This window comes from Prionailurus viverrinus, chromosome F2, assembly GCF_022837055.1.
Source record: "Prionailurus viverrinus isolate Anna chromosome F2, UM_Priviv_1.0, whole genome shotgun sequence".
Taxonomy (NCBI): Eukaryota; Metazoa; Chordata; class Mammalia; order Carnivora; family Felidae; genus Prionailurus; species Prionailurus viverrinus.
In genome coordinates this window covers 75,998,706-76,018,690 of record NC_062578.1, presented here as the reverse complement: position 1 = coordinate 76,018,690, position 19,985 = coordinate 75,998,706, and the positions used below count along the sequence as shown (strand labels likewise).

At 49.0% G+C, this 19,985-nt stretch overlaps 1 protein-coding gene across 5 annotated transcripts in view; it reads left to right on the top strand.

Annotated features, from left to right (window-relative positions):
• ZFAT (zinc finger and AT-hook domain containing) overlaps positions 1 to 19,985 on the top strand; it is a 286,570-nt gene that overhangs the window by 221,339 nt on the left and 45,246 nt on the right. The window lies entirely within an intron of this gene.

Here is a 19,985-nt window from a genome sequence, read left to right as displayed (position 1 = left end):
GTTGATTTGAAGGAGGAGACCAGAATGGCTGTGTCCTCATGGCTTGGGGCAGACCTGGCCCATCAGCCCTGTGCTGGCCAGCACGAGGCGGGCGGGTGTTGCTGGAGGATCTCAGGCTTGCTCTTTTGTTAACGGCCAGTTCTGGCCTCTGGCCACCCTTCCTACCAGATTAGTTCTTTACTCCATATCATGACCACCTTGAGACCTTGACAAATGTGCAGATAACGGTCCCAAGCCCAGGAGATAGTCTCACTGAGCCTGGAGTCCAGCAGGCATCCTCAAATGCAGTACATTTTCATGTGGTTGTGGTGCAGGGGGTCCATGGACCATAATCCACCAGCCACCTCGCTGGCTTTTGAACTCGGAAGCAAACGTCCTGTCTGAATCTGCGTATTTAAAGTGTGTTCCTGTAAATAGCGTATAGCTGGATCTTGGTTTGTGCCTGTGTGTGTGTGTGTGTGTGTGTGTGTGTGTGTGTGTGTATGTGTGTGTGTGTGCGCACACGACCAGTCTGACAATTCCTGCCCTTTCATTGGAGTGCTTAGTCCATTTACATTTAATGTAAGTTTTGACATATCTCACTTGAAAAGTGCCATCTTGGTATTTAGCTACAATTTATTTTCTTTTAAGCGGTTGCTAAACACATCATATTATGCATCTATATTGTAATACATTCTAGCTAGCTCCAGATACACTATTTCATGAACAGTGTAAGAAGCATGCAACACTGTCATTCGTATCATTTCCCTCCTACCTTTTGTGCTCTGGTGGTCATGTATGTTACTCCTACTTGTTATAAATTCCATACAGCTTTATCATTCTTTGCTTTATACAGTTATATTGAAAATATATATGTGGAAATATAATTTTAAAAATGTCTTATATTTCCTTATATATTTAGTTTTCTGGTGTTCTTTTAAATTTTTTAATGTTTTTATTTATTTTTGAGGAAGGGGAAGGCAAGGGGAGAGAGAGAGAGGGAGACACAGAATTTGAAGCAGGCTCCAGGTTCTGAGCTGTCAGCACCGAGCCTGATGCAGGGCTCGAACTCATGAACCGTGAGATCATGACCTGAGCTGAAGTCAGACGCTCAACCTACTGAGCCGCTCAGGCGCCCCTGGTGTTCTTTATTTTTTTTTATATATTTTCTTGCAGGCCTAGACTTCCATCTGATTATCTTTCCTTTAGTTTGGAGAACTTCTAGCATTTGTTATATGCTTTTTTCTGGAGTTAAATGATCTCAGCTTTTGTCTGTTTAGAAAATCTTCGTGTTCATTTTTGAAGAATATTTTGATGACTGTAGATTTGTAGGGGGACATCACTCTAAAGATGTTGTTCTGTTATGTTTTGTCCTTCGCTATTTCTAATCCTCAGCATTTCTCCCCATATTTAATGGGCCCTTTTTTCTCTGGTTTTAAGACTTTCCTCTCTTCCTTTGGTTTTCATCATATTAACATCAGTAAGTTTAGGTATGGCTTCCTAGTGTTTACTTTGCTTGGGTTTGTTGAGGTTTGGATCTTGTGGATCGATATGGTTCATCAGTTTCAGACCATTCTCTTCTCAGCCATTATCTCTTTATTATTACTTCCTCTCTATTTGTGTTCCCTCCTCCAGGATGATAACACATCATATATTAACCTGTTAGATATGTCACAGCATTCAAATGATCTCTCTCTCTCTTTAAATCTTCTTTTTGTGTTTCGGTTTATATGATTTCTTTAAGTCTTCTTCTTCTTCTTCTTCTTTTTTTTTTTTTTTAATTTTTTTTAACGTTTATTTATTCTTGAGACAGAGAGAGACAGAGCATGAACGGGGGAGGGGCAGAGAGAGAGGGAGACACAGAACCGGAAGCAGGCCCCAGGCTCCGGGCCATCAGCCCAGAGCCCGACGCGGGGCTCGAACTCACGGACTGTGAGATCGTGACCTGAGCTGACGTCGGACGCCCAACCGACTGAGCCACCCAGACGCCGCCCCCCCCCTTTTTTTTTTTTTAAGAGATAGAATGTTAAGCAGGCTCCATGCCTAGCATGGAGCCTGTTTGGGGCTTGATCTCATGACCATGAGACGAAATCAAGAGTTGGATACTTAACCGATTGAGCCACCCAGGTATCCCTCAGTTTATATGATCTCTACTGATCTTTTTTCAAGATTACTTATCCTTTTCCCGATACTCAAATCTGCTAGATACTCAAATTATTCATTTCTGTTTTTTTTTTTTAATTTCTAGCATTTTCATTGGGTTCTTATAGTTTTTGTCTCTCTGCTAAGATTTATCAACTGGTCACACATGTTTTTCATTTGAGCCTTGAACACATTTGTCATCATTATTTAAATATTTATTTCTAAAAATGTAAGTATCTGAGCTATCTGAGCATCAGTTTCTGTTGACTTTTTTTTTTGATTTGGGATCACATTTTCTTCTTTGCCTGTCTCATCATTTTCAAGTGAATGATAGGTTGTGAAACAGCATTAGAGACTGAGCTAAGTAATAATTGGCCTCTTTTCACACCAGGACAGTAGTGTGGGGGGCTGTCCAGAAGATAGCTGACAGGCAGACCTCACTGCTGCCTGTGAAAGGTGTGCTCACAAGCTTGGCCCTTGGCTGGCATCTGGACCTTGGACATAGGAAGGTTTCCCATAACCCTCATTGACAGGAGAAGTTTCCTGTGCCTAACCTGTCCAGATGGCATCGTGCACGCCGAATATCTGCTTCCTTCCGGGAGTCTGGAGTGTTGGTATGTGCTAGGCAGAGAGTTGCCCATGTGATTAGTTCCCCATAAAACCCTGGCACGGAGCTTCTTTTTTTTTCAACGTTTATTTATTTTTGGGACAGAGAGAGACAGAGCAGGAACGGGGGAGGGGCAGAGAGAGAGGGAGACACAGAATCGGAAACAGGCTCCAGGCTCTGAGCCATCAGCCCAGAGCCTGACGCGGGGCTCGAACTCCCGGACCGCGAGATCGTGACCTGGCTGAAGTCGGACGCTTAACCGACTGCGCCACCCAGGCGCCCCCCTGGCACGGAGCTTCTAATGAACTTACCGGGCTGGTCCCATTTCACACGTGTTGTGACAGCTCGTTGCAAGGGAATTTCGGCTGCCCGGTGGGACTCTGCTGGGAGAGGACTCTTGGAAACTTATGCCTGGTTTCCCTTGGACTCTGCGTGCCTTTTCCCTTTGCAAATTTTGCTTTGCATCCTTTGGCTGTAAGGAATGATAGCAGTGAGTATCTGTATGCTGAGCCCTGTGAGCCCTCCTACCCAATCATGGAACGTGGGGGTGGTCTTGGGTCTCTCCTAGCACAGGAGTGAATAAATCTAGTCTGTCGCAGTTCCAGAGCCGGCTCTCCACTGTCGTCAGATGTTTTGGGAAAAGGTTCGGGTCTTTCCTTTCAGCAAGGCTGGGCATCTGAGCACAGCGAGAGGCTCCAGGATTCGCTTTCTGTTTCACAGCACAGCTGCTGGCTTTCCAAACCGCGTGGGCTCCCTATCAGCTTTACAGGCAGGCTGCCAGCTTTTCGAGGTGCTGGGATGATCCTGTTTCTCTCCAGCATTCTCCTTGGGGAAGCTCTCTCCCCTCTCTGCCCGGCCCAGCCTCGGGAGAGCCAGGGTACCCGGTGAAGGCTTTTGCACTTTCGTAAGGGTGGTGCTGGACTTCCCCTCCCCTCACCTGCTTTGGGCCAGGGGTCCTCACTGCCATGTGTGAGACCCAGTCCCTGAGGGCTGGGGTGGGTTCTCTCCCTCCTCTCCTGCTCTGCTCCCTTGTTGTACCTGCTGAAGCTCCCCATTCCACAGGGAAGAGGTGAGTAGGTCACGGGGATGAGAGCAGCCACCGGGCTCTTCTCTCCTAGGCAGTGTCTGCTCACTTCTGGAATTTGGTTCACTTACGTCTCTTCGTGCCCCGACAGTCTGACGTTGTTTGCGTGGGAGCAACAGCCCCTTGTGGTTTTCGACACCCTGACTGGAAGCAGGAACGCCCCACCGTGTGATTGTGACAGTGCACAGAGCAGGTGCCCAGTAAGCGTGGCTGTCGGCTCCCTCCCCCACGCACCCTGGATGTGTGGGAGTTTGCTGGAAGTCTGGAGCCAGGAGGGTGTGTGAGGCGGCCGACTGCTGCTGTCACGAGTAATCTAAGTGGAGTCACAGTCACCAGGAGCTCTGCCTGCTTCGGGCGAGGGTTTTCTCCACACATCATCACTCACAAGTAGGCCCGGGGAGACCTCGGGGCTTCTCAGACCCTTGGAAGCGTGTCAGTGGGAGAAACAACGGCAGGCAGCTTCGGCACAAGCCCCTGCCTTGCAGCTTAAGCACTTTCTAGTTTGACTTTATGCGTCACGGCTTTGTGGTCAGACGCTCTTAGAATCCAGACTTGCCACTTACTACCTGTGTGGCCTTGGGCAAGACACCTAACCTCTGTAGCTTCTTTTTTTTTTTTTTTTTTTTTTTTTTTTTTAATTTACTTTGAGAGAGAGAGAGAGAGAGAGAGAGAGAGAGAGAGAGAGAGAGAGACTCCCAAGCAGACTCTGTGCTCCCAGCACAGAGCCTGATGCAGGGCTCAGACTCATGAACTGTGAGGTCTTGACCTGCGCGGAAACCAAAAGTTGGATGCTTAACCGACTGAGCCACCCAGGCGCCCCTGTAACTTCCCGGTAACGTGGTGATGAGGCAGTGCCTCTTGTCACTTACAGGTTGTGAGTGCTAGTTGCAGGCTTCCTGGAGGGCTTGAGGCACTGTTCTCCAATGTTCCTTCTGCCCAGACTCCGTCCCAGTTTTCTTCCTGTCTCTTTTCATCTGAAGATTGTCGTATGTGCACAGTGTCGTCCTCTTTATCATACTTCGTTTAAGATTCTTGGTGCCTGTGATGTGTTCCGTTTGCCTAATTCAGTTTGCCTAATTCAGTGTCCAGTTGCCTAATTCCCCTGGTTCGGTACATTCCTTTATTTTTTATTTACTCTTAAAACATTTTTTTTAATGTTTATTTATTTTTGAGAGGCAGGGAAGGGGCAGAGAGGGAGGGAGACACAGAATCTGAAGCAGGCTCCAGGCTCCGAGCTGTCAGCACAGAGCCCGACGTGGGGCTCGAACCCACGAACTGTGAGATCATGACCTGAACTGAAGTTGGACTCTCATCCGACTGAGCCACCCAGGCGCCCCTGGTACATTCCTTTAAAACACACTTGGCCACATGGATACCTCAGTTAGCACAGAGAACCTTTTAGCAGGTGCATTTCCCGAGTAGAGTTATTCATACGTTCCCCTGCTGGCAGAGTGAGCGTCTCTCCTGGATGGTGCTGCCCTGCACTGCCAGACCCGTCCAAGCTTTCACGGAGCCTGACTTCCCCGAACGTGGGGCCCACCCACTTTTTGCATTACACCGAGCCACGTCACGGGGCCCCATGCTAGAGGGAGCTTTTCCTTTGGGTCTTTGCTCTGTGTGGCTTCAAGTGCACCAAGGATTTCTGACTTCTGAAAAGCAAGTGAAACACTTGGTGCATGAATTTGCCACGTCTGCAAAGAAAAAAAAAATTAGTCTGAAATCAGCAGTTTTCACTATCTGCACAGTTTGGAAACCATTCAGTGTGACTTACTACTGACCCTTCCTTCTCACTTTAGACGCTCTCGTTCCTGAAACACGGCCTTGGGTAGTCTGACAAATGGCTGTGGTCATTCCTCTGCCCTGGCCTTCCGAAGGTGAGGGCTGGCCCTCTCTCCTGCGGCCAGAGGACCTTCAGGCCTAACCAGTATGTTCTTTTATTTTTTTTATTTTTTTAATTTTTTTTTCAATGTTTTTATTTATTTTTGGAACAGAGAGAGACAGAGCATGAACGGGGGAGGGGCAGAGAGAGAGGGAGACACAGAATCAGAAGCAGCCTCCAGGCTCCGAGCCATCAGCCCAGAGCCTGACATGGGGCTCGAACTCACGGACCATGAGATCGTGACCTGGCTGAAGTCGGACGCTTAACCGACTGCGCCACCCAGGTGCCCCACCAGTATGTTCTTTTAAACAGGAACCAGCCAGATCGTTATCTTGAAAAGACACTATTCAACTTCATCGATATTTGATAGGAATCTAAAGCCAGTTGAATCCTAAAAAAATTGTGTTATGAAAAGCCTGAGGAAGGGCCGGTCTATTGTGAAATTGAAATCTGCATAACCAAGGTACTTTCACAAAACTCTTGAGGAGTAAGGAAGATTTCAAGGGCTGATATTGTTATCACTGATGAGCTTTCCCTCAGGATTCCTTGAGGAGGACATCACCTCACAATTTAACACACAGAGTTTGAAGAGACAGGAAGTATGAAACGTACTAAACTTCATCTGAATCTTTGATGCAAAACCTGAAATGTTTACTCATTTCTTTTACGTTTTTTTTTAACGTTTATTTATTATTGAGAGACAGAGAGACATAGGACATGAGCAGAGCAGGGGCAGAGAGAGGGGGAGACACAGAATCTAAAGTAGGCTGCAGGCTCTGAGCTGTCAGCACAGAGCCCGACGCGGGGCTCAAACTCACAAACCACGAGATCATGACCTGAGCTGAAGTTGGACACTTAACCAACTGTGCCACCCAGGCGCCCCTTAGACATTTCTTTAACCCACTCTGTGCCAGGCATTATGCCAGGGGCGGGGGATGTCAGGATGAAGCCAGGCCTCTGTCTGCCAGGCTCACAAGTCTGTGGAGAGCCCAATGTGTATAAAAAGCAGCAGCAAGTGTATTAACCTCTACGAGAAAGTTATGTACTAAGTGCCGTGAGAGCCCTGAAGAGCAGCTAATTATTCCAATTCTGTCATTTTGTAAAAGCCATGATTCAATGGCGTTCATATAGTATCGTCGTGTTATATAAAACCTATCGCTTTGAAAACCTGTAGCAACCAGAAAGTTCCCTGATATCCACAAGTCAGAGGGAGATAGTGTAATCCTATGTTGCATTCCCGATAATGGGATGAGTCCCAGACATGTTCACAGTGTGTCCATTTGAAGCCAGAAGAGGACACCAGGCAGCTGAGACCACAGAATCCATAAGGGGCTTAGATGCTAACTTGAACAAAAGTGGTGTTTGGATGAGGTCAGCCAGGATGTGGCTATGTAAGTAATTTACTCCCAGATTCCAGTCTAAACTTCGTGAGCAAGGGAGTAAAAGTATGGAAATGATCTCAAACAGGCTGAATGTTCAGAACCACACATTTACAGAGTCCAAATCGGTCCTCAGTCTGAAATTCTCAGTGTCCTTCAGAATGCTGAGTCATCTGGCATTGCTTATGGCTTCGTGGCTTTCTTTCTACTATAACTTCTCTTACCCGGGAGATGGTTTCACCTTTCTGTAGAAATTTCCAGCAGAAGTTGGCATGTTTAGTTAAGTATCTAGGGGCAGAATAAAGAAGGCAGGTGGACTGGTCCCTTTTATAATAGTCATGTGCTGGGCATTACAGCAGTATTTTATGTAACAGACATAAAATTTATACATAAAAGTTACTTTATTTTGCCCCAGAACTCCTATAGTGTAGGAATGATATTCCCATTTCACAGATGTGGAAACTGAGGCCTGAGTCCAGCTCAGTAACACACTCAAGAGTGACGCAGTAGTAAGTAGTGAAGCTGCCTCTTGGTAGACAAAGCTGCTCTTGTCCAGGACTCTACGCCTTTCTCGTTGTCATCCCAAGCAGAGGGACATTTTTGCCCCCTTGTCCTTTTTTGCCCTCACTGCTCTGATTATATAAGCCTGTAGCTCTGTGTTGTAGCTGTCAGAACTTAAGATCTGTGAGCAAGGTGCTGACCGAGTACAAATTTAGGAGGCGGAACGTTTCCCACATTCAGTGGCAATTGCCAAACCCGTGGGATCAAGAAGGCACGAAGTGAAGGGTAGGGTTTCTGTTCTGGTGTTTGTTTTGCTTTTTAGTTCTTAATTTGCATGAAAGTGAAGAATCTGGGATTACTCTCTTTTTTTTTTTCTTTAAGCAGTTTTGTATGTGTGTGCGTGCGTGCGTGTGTGTGTGTGTGTGTGTGTGTGTGTAGGTGTGTGAGGAGGAGGAAGGTCCAAGACGAGGAGGGGGGCGGTCAGCCATTTATTAACTTGTTTGAGCTGAAATGTCTCTGCTGAAAACCTGTAATGCTCTCTTCAGCTTCCTGGTATTTTAGATTTTTTAAGCACTTCGGGGGGAAAAAATGGAAATTGGGTTGTCTTACGTTAAATTAAAATTCTGTCTGTCTAGCAGTGAGCGGTATATTCTTTGGAAATATTACATTTTTGACAGCACAAGCGATTACAAAAAAATCAATAATCCAAGAACGCTGAAGAGTCTTCTAAGCTCTGGCAAGAAAAGCAATTAGTGTGGATTGATTTACTGTTATTTATTGTGATGAGGTAATTGCCTCAGCGCAAGCCTTTCTTGAACTTGTGGTACCCCACGGTTTAGAAACATTTATTCTTTTAAATTGTTTAATTTATCTCTGGCCTCATTTTATAACAGAGATGGCTTCACGCTTCTTAACGGATGTGATGACCTGGCTGTCTTCTCTCCGGCTCCTCAAGCCCAGGCTTGGTTTTGTCCCTGTCACGGCTGAGCCTGGAATGAAGTTCCAACCTCGTGCGCTCAGGCCCGTAAATCCTGGAGAGATGGGGACGGAGACAGAGATCACAGGACTCTTCTCTCCTGCACAGGCGGAGCAGGGCGGCCTTGCCTGCAGCTTCAGACTGCAGGCCATGGGCGGAGTACCCAGTCGGCCAGGATTGTGTGCCGCCCGCGGGACGAGGAGAGGGCGCCATACTCTCATTCGCACAGACAGCGTCGCTTTGAAATCCCTGCTACAAACCTCTTTAGAGGCTGCCCGTCAGGGACAGAAGCCCGTGGAAGGCTGCCTGCTCCTTGGGGAGCAGCCTTTTCCTTTCTGGTGTGTGTGTCTTCACTTCCGCCTCCGTGTTTCTTTTCGCCCTTGTGTGCGTCCCCTGTGACCGTGCATCGGTAGGCTCTTTGTGTGTGTGTCAGTCTGGGGGCAAATGCTCTTTGGGCATTTCCCTTATAAACATCGCACGTGTCTTGTGCTGGCCAGTCTTGCTCCTTTTTCTTACGAGTTTGCGTCTTTTTCCTGTTGAGTGGCTCACTTCCCACTCCCAGGTGCAGGTGCAGTCTTCGGTGATGGTCCCTCCCGGTGTTTCTCTTGCTGCAGGGAGAGGGGCCTGCACGTGGCTCGGCTGGAATGACCCCCAGAGCAGTCTGTGGGCACGTCTTTGCGTACGTATGAAACATTTCAGTCTCCCAGCCCGCGTCATCATCCAGAAGGTTCTTGAAGGGCCACTAGCTTTGCTGGATGACCCTGTGCGGGTAATGGGACTTGGCAGTTTATAGATTCCAAGCGATGAAGTTTCTCTGAGTAGAAAGTTTCTCACGGGCACATTTACCACTGGGTAGGGAGTTTAAGTCGGCAGCCGTCCAGTCAGAGGCTTCTGCTTTTGCATGCTTTGTTTTGCGAGTCTGGGGGACCCAGTACTCTCGTTGGTTGTAGTGGGCGACCCAACAGAAATGGAAGGATGTACGCCCCGGCACCTGAACTTGGGGAGCTCACGGTCAGCCTGGGAGGTGACGCCAGCTACCATTGGAGAGTGGAGGGTGGAGGGTGGCATAAACACGGTTTTCCGGAGTGTGCGCCTTGGGACACTCCTTCCTTGGGATCCTTTAGGTGTCGTGTGGACAGGATATGGCATGCAGCGATTCTTAAACTTATTTGACCGGGGCACCTGGGCAGCTCAGTCAATTAAACGTCTGACTCATGGTTTCGGCTCAGGTCATGATCTCTTGGTTCATGAGTTTGAGCCCCACATCGAGCTCTGTGCTGACAGTGCAGAGCCTGCTTGCAATTCTCTCTTTCTTTCTCTCCCTACCCCTCCCCTGCTTGCTCGCTCGCTCTCTCTCAAAATAAATAACTTGAAAAAAACAAACAAAACTTATTTGATCACAGAACCCCCTTCTCTTTTTTTCTATCCCCATTGTACCTCCCAGCATTTGGGTTTTATGGAACGACTTGGTTAATACTGGTTATCAGAGACTCCGGAAGTAAAAAAAAAAAAAAAAAGCCACGATGTCCCCGGCCAGTCCCTGCCACTTCTGCGGCTTCTGAGCCCACTGCGAGGTGGAGCTCAGATCTTCCAGAGGGCTCCGTGCGCCTCCCTGCCTGCCCCATCCCCCCCCACGCTCCCCACCTGTCTCTGCTGCACACCTTGCCCTGCACCCCGTCGCCTCGCCCGGCTTCACACCTGCTCCTCGTCTTCCCACTGCTCTTCTCCCAGAAGGCCGTGCGACTCGCTCACCTCCTCCCAGGCCGGGTTCACCTGCTTTGCTTCCCTCCGTGATGCTTGATCTGGCAGGTCACGTGTGACTTGCTTGTGATGCTAGAATGCGAGCCCCGGGAGGCCCCGTGTTTTAGTTTTTGTTCTGTTCTCGGCACGTAGGCAGCCCTTAACAAATATCTGTTGAGCGAACCAGTGAGCAAATAACAAATGCTATGGAACTTCGGTGTAATAGCTGCATCATGGAAGACAGCAAGGTGGAGGTGGAACTCTGAGCTCCTTTGAAGGCTCGTAGCCACGGAGACACGGGGCTTAACGGCTCTTGCATTGCTGGGCCAGCCCAGCTCGGGTCCTCACTCTGTCCTGAGTTCACTGCCTGGCCTCCAGCCCACGGGGCTCTCCTTCTCTCAGTGTCGTGAGGGCCAGTGAATCCAAGAAGGGGCACAACACGTGTACGTGCTTTAGCACTGAGATGCTCAGTCCCGGGGAAGCCCAGCATGGTCCCAAGGGCAGAGGATTTTTTACATTCGCCCGAGGCCGTAGGCCCGCTGCTGTGAATCAGGCCCTGTACGACGGGGAGGTTCCGCGCAGCCTGTCAGGAGTTGTTCTTTTAGCAAAGAGCAGATTTAATATCTGTAAATGTTTTCTTATGTAGGGCACAGAAAGCCTTGCTTCATTATTGTATTATGTTCAAGAAATCTCTCAGTGGAGATTCCGTTCAGAGGGAGTGTGGGTATCTGGTGTGCATTTTAGAAATCTGTGGAAATACAGGCACAGTGGCTCTCAACTGGGTCTACCCTGTAGTTTCGGAGGTAGCTGCTAGCGGGCAGTCCCGCGGGCTGTCCACACTGCAGACTGTGCAGAGCCAGGGCCCTGAGGCAGGACCGATGGGAGGCCAGGGCAAGACAAGGTGAGTGGTTTGTGCCACCAGAACTTCGTGTGCTGCAAATCCTACCCTGAAAACAGCATCACCTTGTTGATCCTGTGAGCGGAACCAAAGTCCTTTGCCACACTGAAAATCTCAGAGGAAAAGTTGCAGAAACCATCCATCCAGTCCATCAGCAGGGAGACTGCCCAGAAGTGGTGTTTGCTGCAGGCCTGCGGTGGGCAGGGCACCAGCTGTGCTGAGGAGAGTGGTGGGCACCTGGGCTTTGGAGTCAGACCTACCTTAGCTCACACCCTGGTTTTTGCCGGGGAGCAAACCGCTTACCCTCCCAGGCCTTTGCGTCCCCAGCTGTAAGGAGAGAATCGACGTGTCTTCCCAAGGCGGTTGTGAGGCGTATGGTAGAGACCCAGGGGTCACAGTCTTCGTCGCCAGTGCATTCTGGTGCGCCTCCTCGCTCCGGTCTTCCGTTGTTCCAAAGGCAAACATGGAGATTCTTTTTTTTTTTTAATTTTTTTTTTTCAACGTTTTTTATTTATTTTTGGGACAGAGAGAGACAGAGCATGAACGGGGGAAGGGCAGAGAGAGAGGAGACACAGAATCGGAAACAGGCTCCAGGCTCTGAGCCATCAGCCCAGAGCCCGACGCGGGGCTCGAACTCACAGACTGCGAGATCGTGACCTGGCTGAAGTCGGATGCTTAACCGACTGCGCCACCCAGGCGCCCCTAACATGGAGATTCTAAAATCCCACGTGCAAACAGGAACACCACTCCTACCTTTCCTTTGAATGATGCGGTGTGCCCAGAGTTTCGGTGTCAGAACAGTCGATGATAACAATTCGATGAGCATCTCCACGCAGGCTGTTCTTTTCGCGTGATCACTCCTCCTTGCGAGAAAATGAAGAAGCGTGCCCAAGGTACCCAAATGTTCGGCAGCGGAACCGCGACTGAGCGCAGGTGTGTCTGGCTCCAGAAAGCCCTGCCACTCCAAGGTGGTGGTGAGAAAGGTCCTGGGCCCCAGAGCTCTCCAAAGCACATGGTGGGGAAGCATCAGTTGTGATTATTGCTTTCCAGAAGTAAAATCCAGGTAGGGCCTCAGTTGGAAGAAGCTGTCACTTCCCATCTCGTGGGATTTGGCAGGAAACAAGGTCCCCAGACTTAGGCCTCGAGCCATTGACACTCACTGAGTCTTGGGCCAAAGTCAAGCTCAGGGCCTGGGCCAGTTTTTTTTTTTTTTTTTTTTTTTAATCTATTTAACTTCCCATTTACGTGTCTCTAATTACTTAAAACATGCATTCTATTCTAGAAATCCTAGAAAACATCGAAATTTATGAAGTCTCCATAGCCTACTAGTGTCTGCTGCTCGCCCCTCGGTATTTCCTTCCTGTCTCCCCCGGGTCTACAGGAATCTAGACTTGGGAGCCTTCAACATAAAGAGCTGGTCTAGAGGGAGTGTTCCCAGGTCAGCTAAATTCAGTTAGTACTGAGCTTACTGCTTGCGGGCACCGTTCTAGGTGCTGTAGTAACAATGATCAAAACAGACCAAAAAGCAACAAAAGAATTCTGCCCTCCTGGGGTTTATATTCTCACGGAGGGAATAGACAATAAGCAGAATAAGTAAGTAAATCCTGTCTTCTATTAGAAGGTAATCAGTGCCATAAAATGCAAACCAGCTCAAAGCTGTAAGGGGCGCCGGGGACAGAGAGAGGAGGCCTCACAGGAACAGTGACATCTGACCATGACCTCTTTGACCTCAGGTTGCATAGACCTTCAAAGGGGCACGCATCTGGGAGAGCCTGGGGTGCAGGTGGGTTAGCCTACCCTTCTGTGGATCTTTTCTGAGAGCTCCACACAGTGGAGCTCTGATACTATAGCATCTCTGCATGGTGGCAGTGGCGGTGGTGATGGCGATGATGTTTATGGTGATGGCAATGGTGATGGTGATGTTTATGGTGATGGCGATGGTGATGATGATGGTGATGGCGATGGTGATGTTTATGGTGATGATGATGGTGATGGCGATGGTGATGTTGATGGTGATGGTGATGATGATGTTTATGGTGATGGTGATGATGATGGTGATGATGATGGTGATGGCAATGGTGATGTTGATGGTGATGGCGATGATGATGGTGATGGCGATGATGACATTGATGGTGATGGTGATGATGATGTTTATGGTGATGATGATGGTGATGGTGATGGCGATGATGATATTTATGGTGATGGTGATGATGATGGTGATGGCAATGGTGATGTTGATGGTGATGGTGATGATGATGTTTATGGTGATGGTGATGGTGATGATGATGTTTATGGTGATGGTGATGATGATGGTGATGGTGATGATGGAGCAGATATTTTGAACATTTACTCACCCTTTCATCTGTATAACTTCTTTGGTCCCACCCAGTAATTCTGTGCTGTCATTGTCTTCCCAGTCCCAATTTCTGAGGAGTAAACCGAGACGCCGGAAGTTCAGGTCTATGCCTGAGGCCACATGGCTAGTTGATGGTGGCCCTTGTGTAGTGAGGAGGTGGACACGGCTGTCCTAGCCACAGCTTTTGTTGACGACTGGTACTCGCTCAACCTTGGTTGGCGTTTAGAGACAGTGGTTGTTTTAGCTCTTGGCTGAGGGCCAACGTCAGGAGTGCCTCCTACCGCCTTACCCTCCTCGTGCTCAGAACATTTTCCGAAGCCATGTCTTCCTCCCTCTGCAGTTTGGCCACGGCTGCATTCTGTGGCCCCACTGCTACTTTCACGGAGCTTCCCTTGGCCTGCTGTCGACCTGGTGTCCCTGGTTGGGCAGTCCCCCAGAAGGGAAGCAATGGGAGTGTAGTGCACTTGCCCCACGTAACCTGGCCTCAAAAGACAGAAATGCAACTCTCTTCAGCATTTCTTCTTTGCCTGTGTAACTAAAACTTAATTGTTCTTTGTAACCCCTGGGAGGTTGTTTTTTCTTGTTGCTAGTGTTTATTTTTTATGGTCAGTTTTCTGATTTATTTCTGTTATTTTACGCTATAACATTTGACTCTGAAAATGATCTTAGAGATAATAATAGTTAACATTCACAAAACCCTTATGGTGGGGGGCCAGCCTCGAGCCCCGGGCTCTCCTGGATGCATCCCCTCTATGACCAGGCACCGTGGGAGGGTCACAGGCTGCACCAAGGAGGAGGCTTCTGTAAGAGGGAAGGAGGGAAAGAGGGGTGACCCCCACCAGGAGGTGCTTCAGAGGATGATAGTAACAAATGTTAACGTACTAATTAAGTGTAACAGTCATGAGGCCTGATGTGCCTTATTTCTCAAAGCAGACTCATACTCTTTCTTGATACATCATTTAAACCCTGTCAGGTAAATAGGGAAAGTTTTTTTTTTTTCCATTTCACAGATGATGTCTTAGCTGGGGTATCCCAGCCAATCAGTGGTGTGCCCAGCACCTGAACCTCAATCCCCTAGCTCCTGGTTCATTCATGCTTTCTGACTCCACGCTTCGACCTACGCTTGATGTAAAATGCTATTGGGTCATTACGAGGGCCTTTGCGCCACAAAGGTGTCCACGTTCAGATAGCCTGGTCTCCATCAAGCATTGTCGAAACTGCCTTGTACCAACCAGTCCATATATTAGGGGTTGTAACAGTCGTACTGTCTCTTCCTGCAGTTGGAATCCAAAGTCACTTGGGTATCAGTTAGACTTGTGGTTTGTCTCCTTCTTTACCTCGTCTTTGTTTCTGTCTCTACCTTAGCTGGTTTTTTAAATTAAGGTTATAAAGTCTTCACTGGTGGTTGTAGGTTTCACCCCAATAGTTATCCAGAACCTTCTCCCAGGTCATTATCTTTTTCCATTCTCTCCAGAGAGGGGTGGGCCCAACTCAAGGGCCAGGCTCACATCTCCATCCCTGAGCCTTTTGACATAGCTGCACGGCCATCTGCCGTCCATGGTTACCCAGACCACAGCGGGAGCTCGAGTGGCGAGGGCCTTCCTGCCTGCCGGGCCAGCAGGGCACCCTCTACTCCACCCGAAAGCTATCCTGGGCTTTGCAGCTGGTTACCAGTGTTACCACCTGGGACATCGCCTCATCGCCAACTTCTCATCTGTTTTAAAACATTCCTCTTGGTGCTGACGGGAAGTTGGATTGGCCTCACTTGCATGCAGTTAGATGCCTTCTAATCAGTTTCTCCAAGCCCAGTTTCACAAGTGAGATGGGACTTCCTGTCCCTGTCTGTTTGAGGAACCAGAGCCATAAATCCTCCAGTTGTGAAAAAGTGTCTTTTACCTACTTCCCTGATGTAAGTCTGAGAACATCGATTTCAGCCTCCACCAAGTCAACCGCCCTTTGTCTTTCAACTCAGATGGCTGATCTTTGGTGCACCCTTTGAGAAAGACTTTTAAAACATCATTGAAACATGGCCCCAAACCCAGCTTCTGCTCTTCGCCTTCTCTCCTTGACTGGCCATGTTACTGGAATTCTTCTTAGTACAGCCACCGGGGCCACGGCCCGGTCCCGTGGACACCCGTTAGGCCTTACCTTACCGGGTTTCTTAGTGTGTTGTCCCTGCCATCCCTGCCTCCGTGAAGGGCATTGTTCCATAGATCCTGTGACTCCACCCACGCCTGGTTCCTCTGCTGTCACTCTTTCTCGTCCTTCTTCGTGAGCTCATCCTCTGGTCTGTCTCTCCTGTTCCAGATGCCACCCTCATGCTGCTGCCCTCTTCACCTCACACACCCTCTCATGATGGGTGCGTTCCATCTGTGGGCCTCTGCTACTCGCCTGTGCTCAGATCTGTGTCTACAGCCCAGAACTCTCCTCTGAGTTAGGACTCATTCTCCAGCCTCTTTCTGGAAATGCCCTCTTGGGTATCCAGAGTTCTGTACTCACACCCCTCTTTCTCCTCATCCGTAGAACTCCCTCCACAGCTGGCGCAATGCCTTCCTCTTGTGTCTTCCTTGCTGGAGACTTGGGGTCATCCTGGGGGCCCACCTTCCTTTTTTCACACTGCTTCTGAGTCACTGGGTCTGGCTGGTTTTACCTCCCCCATCTCTCTTAAAGCCTCTCTTCACTTTCTTGTGCCATGCTCTCATTTTAGGGCTTATACAAATATCTGTATCATTTATCTGTAATATACATACCTACCTGTGTAAAGACACATAATCTATAATCCATATGTGTGTGTTATAGATGTGTCTGTGTCTCTTGTGTGCACCTCTAGCCACAACTGGACATGTGTTCCCTGCCTCCAGTCTTGTTCCTTTCAAATCCACCTTCCATCAGTTTCCAGAATGGTTAATTCTAGGTGTGAAGAAACCTGGTGGAGACCTGTGTTCCTGAAGCCACGTTGCTGGCATGTCCCCCTGTGATCTGGCGACTGTCTCCTGCCGTCTTCTCAACCCCCAGCAGTCCCTCCCCCATTATGGTGCTCCAGGAACTGCCTACAGTTCTCCCAGCCCACTGGGTGCTCCTCGTTTTTAGGAGTTGTTGGTTAGCTCTGGGCTTTTTTATGTCTGGGAGATCCATGCCTTCCCTGATGGAGCTCCCAGGGGACCTGGTTCTTCAGGAAATAATGGCAAATGGGAAGTCAGGTCATCTCTTTGTTGCTGGCGGGGCCTGGATCCCCAAATCCAGTGCAGACCAACTGGTCAGGCTGGGAACGTGTGACACTTTTGGTGGATTCCGTAACTGGACTGCAGTTTCCTTATCTGTAAGATGGGGATAATAATTGTACCTAGCATATTAGTTGGTTCTGAGACTTCTAGGAATTAATCCCTGCAAAACACTGAGAACTACCTGGCCTGTGGCAGGTAAAACTGTAATAATTTTTATGCTTGATTGCGTTTCTTAATAACTCCAGTGTAACCCTGAATAGCAGGAATGCCTCGCTGGTGATTCAGTTTAGTTTTTGGCCACAGTAAGAACGTGGATGTTTTGTTTTACACGAACTCCGCTGCTGTAGCTGCTTCTATGTTCCTCCTGACTTTGGGGCGTCTTTGGGCCCGAAAGCTCTCGATAAAGAACTTCCCTTTGAAGATCTACTGTCCCTTGCCAACTACCAACGTCTGACTTAGACCCCGAGTTTTCTGATTTTCTTGCCCAGATAGCATCTATGTCTCCGAACTCATGTGGATTCAGAGGATCACAGATCTCTCTGTCCATCACTCTCTGTCCAGGGTGGAGCACAGTTCCACCTGCTCCCCAAAGGCGGTCAGTGAGTACATGCTTCACCACTGAAACCTCAAGACTTGGAATATTAGTAATGCAGTCGGACTTGGTGTCTGGCCGTGGACGTAGAGATGTCACGTGCCCTCTCCTCCGCCTTTGTCCCCAGCCCTGCGACAGCCCCAGCAGAACGCCCTGCTGACAAGCGGCAGCACCTCCTCATAGGTCTGAACTTGCTTTGTTGGAAGGGCCCAGCTGCGGCCCAGTGACCGCAGTTGTAGGGAGAAGATGCCGAACGGAGGTTCACTGGTGATTGATGTCACTGAGAGGTTGCGGGGGGCCTGACACAGTGCAAGGGCACTGAGGGTAAGAGGCCGCAGGGGGACAGATCTTTCTAAACCCCTGGTGCCGTCGAGCAGCTGAGCGGCTTCTCACCTCCCCGCATCTTCCAGCGGCTACGATCACGGCCTGCCAGAGGCCACAGGAGAACGTGCCCTCGTGGAGTGAAGGTTGGTTAGCCTCTGAAAGCGTCTCTTTCAGCTTTAAGAATTGAAGATTTTGGGTAGAAATTGGTGGTCAGTCAGTCACAGGTGGGCCTACCTGTACATTTTTTGGCCTGTCTGCTCACATCTTGGCAGTTTTTCTCCTCATTCGCAGTTCTGTCGAGGAGTGGGCATGGGAATACAAGTTGAAACTCTCACGGGGAAGTTAACCCGCTTGGCCCCACGAAGGGCGAAATTGGCTCTAGGGCATGGAGTTAGGTCCACAGGACCATTTCTGTAGTTGCCCCTTCCTGCCTCTTATGCCCACTGACCACTCAGCCCTGGTAATGGAGTATTTTTCTATTCTTTCTGATTTCTATGTAAGTGCTAGTGTTCCAAAAGTAATTTTATAACGTTTGCATATTTAGGAGATGAAAGCATTTGAAAATGTTTTAGCTTCTATTTTAACTCTGCAAATAATGACACAGTGGCATTTTAGATTGCTTGTTCTCTGCTCAGTAGACGGATGAGAGAGCCTGGCTAATTTTTGCCTTTTTTCTGGGTCTTTTTGTTTAATAAATCCTTGTGGGCCAAGCCACGGGGTTTTCTTGCACAAGGGACTGAATGTAGCACATGCAGTGTGGCCCAGAGCATCCTATGACCACAGAGTGGCCTTGCGTAGGGTGGAGGGAACATTTCAGGTTTTCTCACTGGATTGACTTCCGTGGGTCTTTCTCTCCAAGAATGGCCCTCCTGGGGGTAACAGCATTTGCTTTATAGGCCGGGATGGCCCCTTCCTATGTGCTGCTGGGACAGAAAGGAGCAGGAGCGAATTCTGGAGAGGTTTCCGAGGAAGCCTGGACAAGACTCAGTAATTAGGCGAATAGTAAGAGAAAAGAAAAAGTCTAGAGTGACACTCAGGGGTTTGCCTTTGGGTGATGAGCTGATTTTGCAGAAAGAAGAGTCTGAAATTGTGTGCGTTTATTCTGAGGTGCCTGCAGAGCATCCCCATAGAGATAACCGGGAAGACAGTTGGACATCCCTGTTTGTGGTTTGGGCGCAATCGCAACAGGATATATATCACGCTGTCAGACTGATCACTGGGTCTACCGCAGGAGAGCAGACAGGCCCTGGACAGAGCTCAGAGAAAGCCGGCATTTCCCGTTGTCCCATCCAGCTCCCCCGGACTATTCCCAGAGCTCCTACCACCATGGGCTGCTCTCTCTCTCCTGTTTCTGCCAGGCCAGCGAGCTGCTTGTGTTCCCAGATGGGCCCTGAATGCACATTGGGGATTCACATGGCATTCTGCTGGACAGTTGTAGGGCTCACGGTTCAGAGGGATACTGATACTGTCTTGCCTGTGCATCAGGGCGGGGGATGGAACAGTGATCCAGACGTCCATCCTTCACTCAGCCGATGGCATGGCCTCACTGGGTTCCCTAAGGGGCTTGAGCAGGCACCCCTTTCTCCTCACCGCTCATTCTGGACCCCTCAAAGCAGTATGCAAGGTGGGAGCCAGGCCGCATGACCCCTTGCGTCCTTATCTTGAAAGTGCCTTATCCTGCCCAGGTGGGGGCTGGAAATACATTTACCAGGTGGATTTCCATAATGGGGGACAGCTGTGGGTTGATGCCTGTGTCTGTGCACAGGCTTGCAGGTGAGTCCTGTGGAGAAAGTGACTTGGAGAAGCAGGTACAACAGGGAATTAATTGTGAGGGGAGCTACTTTGAAAGACATTTACTTTATTTTATTGTATTTTATTTTTTAAATGTTTGTTTATTTTGGGGTGCCTGGGTGGCTCAGTCGGTTAAGCGTCCGACCTCAGCTCAGGTCATGATCTCACGGCTCGTGAGTTCGAGCCCCGTGTCAGGCTCTGTGCTGACAGTTCGGAGCCTGGAGCCTGCTTCAGATTCTGTGTCTCTGTCTCTCGGCCCCTCCCATCCTCGTATTCTGTTTCTCTCAAAAATAAACAAACATTTAAAAAAATTAAAAAAAATAAATGTTTATTTATGAGAGAGAGAGAGAGAAAGCACAGACAGGGGAGGGGCAGAGAAGGAGAAAGAGAATAGCAGGCAGACTTCAAGCTCCGCACACAGAGCCCGACACAAGCCTCGATCTTACAACCGTGAGATCATGACCTGAACCAAAATCAAGAGTCAGATGCTCAACCAAATGAGCCACCCAGGTG